This window comes from Macrobrachium nipponense, chromosome 7 (genome assembly GCF_015104395.2).
Source record: "Macrobrachium nipponense isolate FS-2020 chromosome 7, ASM1510439v2, whole genome shotgun sequence".
NCBI classification, from domain to species: domain Eukaryota; kingdom Metazoa; phylum Arthropoda; class Malacostraca; order Decapoda; family Palaemonidae; genus Macrobrachium; species Macrobrachium nipponense.
In genome coordinates this window covers 84,486,197-84,492,796 of record NC_061109.1, presented here as the reverse complement: position 1 = coordinate 84,492,796, position 6,600 = coordinate 84,486,197, and positions in this window count along the sequence as shown.

Here is a 6,600-nt window from a genome sequence, read left to right as displayed (position 1 = left end):
TATAATATGATACTGGATGACTTGTGAGATCTGAAAAGCAGAACAATGTTCTATATCAAGGAAATGAAGAAATCGTAAACTGATGCTGTCTTCCAAGTTACCACCCACTGTCCATCTTTATCATTGCTCTCTTTGGTCTTTTTGTGTCTGATGATCTGCTTACCTGTCAACTTCCAATATATACTTGTGCCCATTCAACATTGTGCTCTGTGAGCATACATAGGACAATAGTGTGAGGGAACAGGACTTTGAACAATTTGCATAACATTATTAAATCACTTGTTCCTTTATCTTCAAATTCATCCTGAAACAAAACACCTAACCACATTTAGACCACTATTTCTTTACATTTACTTCAATTTTATTCCATGTCATAACACCATTTAGATACAATCTTCATATTAAGTTTACACAAACAAACTATGGACCAGTAATGCAGGAATTCATTCATTTCAATATAAAACTGCAAATTTTTTTTTTTTCACACCTTGATCCATGTGTTTATATTTGTTGGGCAATTAAACAAAAAATATATGAGGGCAACCTTTTAATTATAAGATCTCCCCCTAAACATTTAATTGTCACTAGCTGTACTTAAGTGTACCAGCAAATTTTTAACAGGTTTTAATGCCCTTAAGCCTTTAAATTTTGTCAAAAATCATTGTAGGATTCCCCCTAAAAATTAACCAAACTTATCTATTATAAATTTGAAGTGGCTTCAGCCTATGGTCAAGTAAGAACTTGCTGAAATTCTAACTAACATTCAGCAGCTTCTTTCTTAACCATTCATTAGAGAAGACATATACGTAATGCTAATCTTCCTTTCTTAGTAAAAGATGTTTGTCTTCTGAAGGAAAGAAGCCGAGATGGCCTCTGTTGGAAAATTATCCAATAATCCACTTGTATGAAATGGTTTATTCCCACTTTGCTCTTTTCACTGCATTCCAGAAGGTTGCAGTTGAAATTATGTTAAGCCGAACTTGAACCCCTACATTAATGGCTCCAGCTTCCATTTTTCCAGGAATGCTGTCCTGAAGGTTGACCCCACCTTGTGGAGGTACATTTTTACAGACATACATTATTCACTCATATTCATTCACAGGAAATAAAAACTAGTATTCAAGATTCATGATAGGTCCATTTCATTAGCTATTTTTGCCTTCTTACATCAAACTTTCATAACTTCTATGGAGTGACAATCACCAAGATGACATCTAAATTGAATCAGGAGTTAATTTTACCAGCTGACACCAACTGAGAAAAATATTCAACCTTGTGCATGGTACAGTAAATTATCAGAAAATGTAAAAACATGTACAAGAAATGTATAATTGAAATGGTCTATAGCGATTAAAATATAACGAGAAACTTACTCATCATTGTGAATGAAGAAGTAAACAGCATAAAATATAAGTATGAACCAGTAGACAGCAATACAAATTTTAATGGGAAATGTATCATTGTGAATGGTATATGGACATGGTATACAGTGAACCAAACAAAAACTTCTTTCAGTTTTCTTCTGAAGATTGAAAAAGAAACCCACAAAATCACTTTGTAACTTGTTTACTTCTAAGTATTTACATTTAGTTTTACTCCACACACGAGTACTTTCAGGCCCTGTCTGTGGCCCATTTTCAAGAGATGTTTGGGATGTTAGCCTGGGTCAAGGCCCAGCAGTCTTCTGGAACTTCTTCTAGTTGAGCTGTCATTTATGTGATGGCTGTTCTGGTTTTCTTGAGAGTTGCCAATCCCCTCTTGTCGCTCTGATATCCTGAGCTGATGGTCAATGGGATTAACCCTTGTGGTGAGGGTGTGGTCACCAAAAGTCTGTTGGGCAGGAAACCTAATCTCCAGGTCAGCAGGGTCAATCTTAGCTTCTTTTAATATAAATGCTCAGCTTATGGGATCTTCTGAGGTAAAACCTTTGTTTCTTTCAATTACTTTAATCTCTGTGATAAGTGCACCTTCTACTACCCTCCTGTGACTAATTTTGTTGCTTTTGTATATAAGTCTACTGTTTTTGAAATCCATCCTATGGTCATTTTCCCAACAATACCTAGCTGTAGCACTTCCCTGAGAGTGAAGCTGTACTGCCCTTCTATGTTCTTGGACTCTAGTCCTTATTCCCCTACCTGATTCCCCCACATATCTGTCTCCACAATTGTTGCAATTGATTATGTATACCCCCGCAACAATTGTGGAGACAGATATGTGGAGGAATCAGGTAGGGGAATAAGGACTAGTCCAAGAACATAGAAGGGCAGTACAGCTTCACTCTCAGGGGAGTGCTATAGCTAGGCATTGTTGGGAAAATGACCATAGGATGGACTTCAAAAATAGTAGGCTTATATACAAAAGCAACAAAATTAGTCACAAGAGGGTAGTAGAAAGTTCCAGAAGACTGCTGGGCCTTAACCCAGGCTAACATCCCAAACATCTCTTGAAAATGGGCCACAGACAGGGCCTGAAAGTACTCGATTGTGGAGTAAAACTAAATGTAAATACTTAGAAGTAAACAAGTTACAAAGTGATTTTGTGGGTTTCTTTTTCAATGGTATACAATATAATAAAAATGTAGTTAGCAGTTCTTCATGTCCAAAACATGCAAAATCCAGTGCACTATGTTCCCAATGTTTGTTTGTTTGTAAGGTGTTTTACGTTGCATGGAACCAGTGGTTATTCAGCAACGGGACCAATGGCTTTACGTGACTTCCGAACCACTTGAGAGTGAACTTCTGTCACCAGAAATACACATCTCTAACCCCTCAATGGAATGCCCGAGAATCAAACTCACAGCCACTGAGGTGGATGGCCTAGACCATACCAATCACGCCACTGAGGTGCTTGTTCCTAATGTAGTTATTGGTTGTAAAGGAGCTTATCCAGTTTAACTTTATACCTCTCAGCTTGTCTGGGTTACTTTTTAGCAGGTGCATTACACTGATGTACAAGGCATTTTGGTTCACCAGGTGCTGGACAGTAGTGCACTTCAGAAACTGGTACAATGGTTGCAAAGTGCTCATAAAGTTTGTACCTCCTGGTCACCTTCAGTTGATCATAATGTTTATTATAGTCCCTTTTCCATACCAAATTTCATAACACTTTAAATCCTTGGCACATGCTCTTAGAAAAGAAGTTAGTATGTGGAGACAGTACTATGATTGGGAAATAAGAGTTCAATGACATCTTCTATTTACAGGCCATGGATGAAAGATCCTTGGCACATCCTCTTAGGAAAGAAGAGTGAATGTGGAGACTGTACTATCATTGGGAAATAAGATTTCAACAACATCTTCGATAAACATGCCATGGATGAATGTGGCTACAGAATATTTCACCATTTTGATTTTTGGCTTGTAAGGAAGTACAGTGACTATGCTAGAGCTGGCAATTTTGTGGGTGATACACCAAGATTGAAAAGGATGTTGGGGGTGAAAAAGGAAATTTTTGGTAAATGAGTTATGTACACTCAAAATTGCTGTGGACTTTGTCAGATAGTCCAGGGATGACTGGAAATATGACTAACTTCTTTACATATGTGGCTTGGTTTTTGTTCAAACAAAAGATAGCAAACAGGTAGGTTAAGTGCTGCTGACTTTAGCATGAATGGTGACCATTTTAGTATTGACCATACAGTTGCTCTTGGTAATATTCATACCAGTGTTGTACAGAATTATTTCTTGATAATCTGGAGGAATGAGGAATATGAAAGACATGGGAGCAAGGAATGTTGGAGTCACAATACAAAATTATTTTGCTACAGGAACCTTCACTGAATAGCATATTGCTGACTTTTAACTGTATTCCACCCATTACTTGATCATAAGAATAATTATGAGCATCAGGCTCCATAGTTACACTGTTCTCCTTTTGTTGTTATAATAGCACTGCACTTGTGTTTAAAATAAGAGTAATGCTGCTAATATGCACAATTAGATCAAGTCAGATTGTCACTGGGTTGGTTGTTTGAAGACACTAGTTTGTTCAGTTGTCAATTGGTTTATTTCTCTCTAATTTAATAATCACTGATTAATTGTCTTCAAAGTTGAACAGGCCAAAGCAGGCTGAATTCAGCCAGAATTTATATGACTGAGGCATCCTGAAAAACTATATATTGAAGTTTGAAGCATAATCAAGCTGTTTGAAAAATCAGCAGATGAATAATCGAACTTGTACTATAATCTGATGACATATATTAAGTACTACTGTACATTATACATGAAACAGACACTGATTGGTTAATTGCAAAAGTCACTTGAAAGTTTTCATAGTTTTCATACACTCTTAGTGGATATTTTAAGTTTTGGGCAGCAAGTTCAATATTTTGATCACATGAAAGAAATGAGGAATTCCTGGTGCAGAGGCATCCCCGTCCACTTTACCGAAATGCAGTTTTGTGTGTATATAGTGTTATTCTGACTGATAGTGTATGTCGTGTGTGTTTCAACGAGAGAGAAAAATTTTACTGCAGCAGCCATATAACAACACTAGGAAGAGAAAAGGGTCCTTCTAAGAGCATTTAATCCAAGGACTGTCGAAGTGGCTTCAGATTTTAAGAGATATGTGCCTCTTGGTGGGTGAATACCTGTTGTCCATATAAGACAATATAAAGTAACTTAACGATGAGGATAGGTTCTACTTGGGGTAATTTGACTAGAAGTTTGAAAGGGTGCTTTATTAGCCTAATATGTAATTATGTACTGCTTAAATTTTTGTCTGTTACCCAGAGGAGCTTGTATATAGAAACTTATAAAAGAAAAAACATATCAATATGGATAAATTTACACTAAGAATGTCATGGTGGCCTCAGATTTTAAAAATTTGGTACTAGTATATACATACAGAGATGTTTAAATCTGATATTGCACTTAAGCCAGATTTAACCCTCTCTCAGAATGGTGAAGTAATGAAAGTGTTTGCTAATGCTTGAAATATGACAATTTGTCTAAAATTGCATTTTTCCTAACTATACAAACCTGAGGTCCTTTTACAATAGGAAGGTACTAGCGGCAGCTGGATAGGTCGTAAGCTTTCGAACAAGGGGTTCGGTAGTTAACTGCTTGTCCGACAGGCGCGCGCGCGCGACTGGGAGGTAAACAAATCACTTTTGCTTTTGGCCCAAGCAAAAACTGCAGAGTGAGGGGTGGCATGAGGTGGGGCTATGTGTAAAAGGACCTCAGGTTTGTATAGTTAGGAAAAATGCAATTTTAGACAAATTGTCATTTGTTCCGACACGGCATACAAACCTTCGGTCCTTTTACAATAGGAAGACTCACTTCTTGGTGGGAGGAATCTGAGTCTTTTGTGAACAGACTGGTGTTCGCCCAACCTTGGAAGCCTCCCTGGTCGTAAGAGCGAGGGAGGGATCCAAGCCTCTGTCCGATTGATCGGGGTGTGTGCACCGCAGGATCAATGGTCAGACCTCTGGACCGAGTACTAAGAGAGAGGCATGCGTATCTCTTCGTACCAGCAATGTAAGAACTTGTTCCTGTACAGGAGCAAATATAAAGTCATGGGTTTGACTCTTGTAGGCATCCACTTCCCCCCCTTGTAGAAGGAAGTGGTGGATATTCTGCTCCTATCCCTAGTGAAAGGGATAGGATGGGGCTCTGTCATATAGCTCACCTGCATCTCGTCCTCATCCAGCGTAGTGACGACCGTGGCCCTCTGCCCACAGGTAGAGGAGGAGGAAAAGATGGGAAGAGAGAGCCAGTCACTCACTCACTCACACATCCATCCACACAGTCACACCAGGACTCGATGCTGTTCAGCCTGCGAGGGTCTGGGTTAGCTACACAACTTGTTGAGCAGCCACCACGGGTCCCAAGGAAAAGGTATCCAAGGACCTGTGGGCAATATCCCGAAGGTAGAAGGACGTAAAGGTAGTCTGGTTAGACCAGACCCCTGCGTTCAGGACCTGCGCCACGGAGAAGTTCTTACGAAACGCCAACGAGGGGCCAATACTTCTGACTTCGTGAGCTCTCGGACGGGACGTACGGATGTCGTCACTACCATCAGCCTCATACGCCCTCCTGATGACCTCACGCAGCCAGAATGAAAGAGTGTTCTTGGATACTTCTTTCTTGGTGACCCGGTGCTAACGAAGAGGCGTCGACGCTCAGGCCTGAGGTGTCGAGTTCTCTTCAGATAGCGCCATAGCGCCCTCACAGGACAAAGCAGCATCTCATCCGCATCATTATCGGTGAAGTCCAATAGGGAGGGAATCGTGAATGACTCGAACCTGTCGTCAGGGACCGACGGTTTCTGAGTCTTCGCAACGAAGTTCGGGACGAAATCGAGCGTCACGGATCCCCATCCCCTGGAGTGTCGTACATCATAGGAAAGACCATGAAGTTCCCCTACTCTCTTCGCCGATGCCAGGGTGGCCAGCAAGAAGAGGGTCTTGAGGGTCAGATCCCTGTCTGACGACTCCCGGAGTGGCTCGAACGGTGTTCGAGTCAGACTCCTAAGGACGAGAGTCACGTCCCACGCAGGGGGCCTGAGTTCCCTGGGTGGGCAAGACCTTTCGAAGCTTCTCATAAGCAAGGAGATCTCGAACGAGTTCGAGATGTCCAACCCCTCAGTTTCAGGACGAGC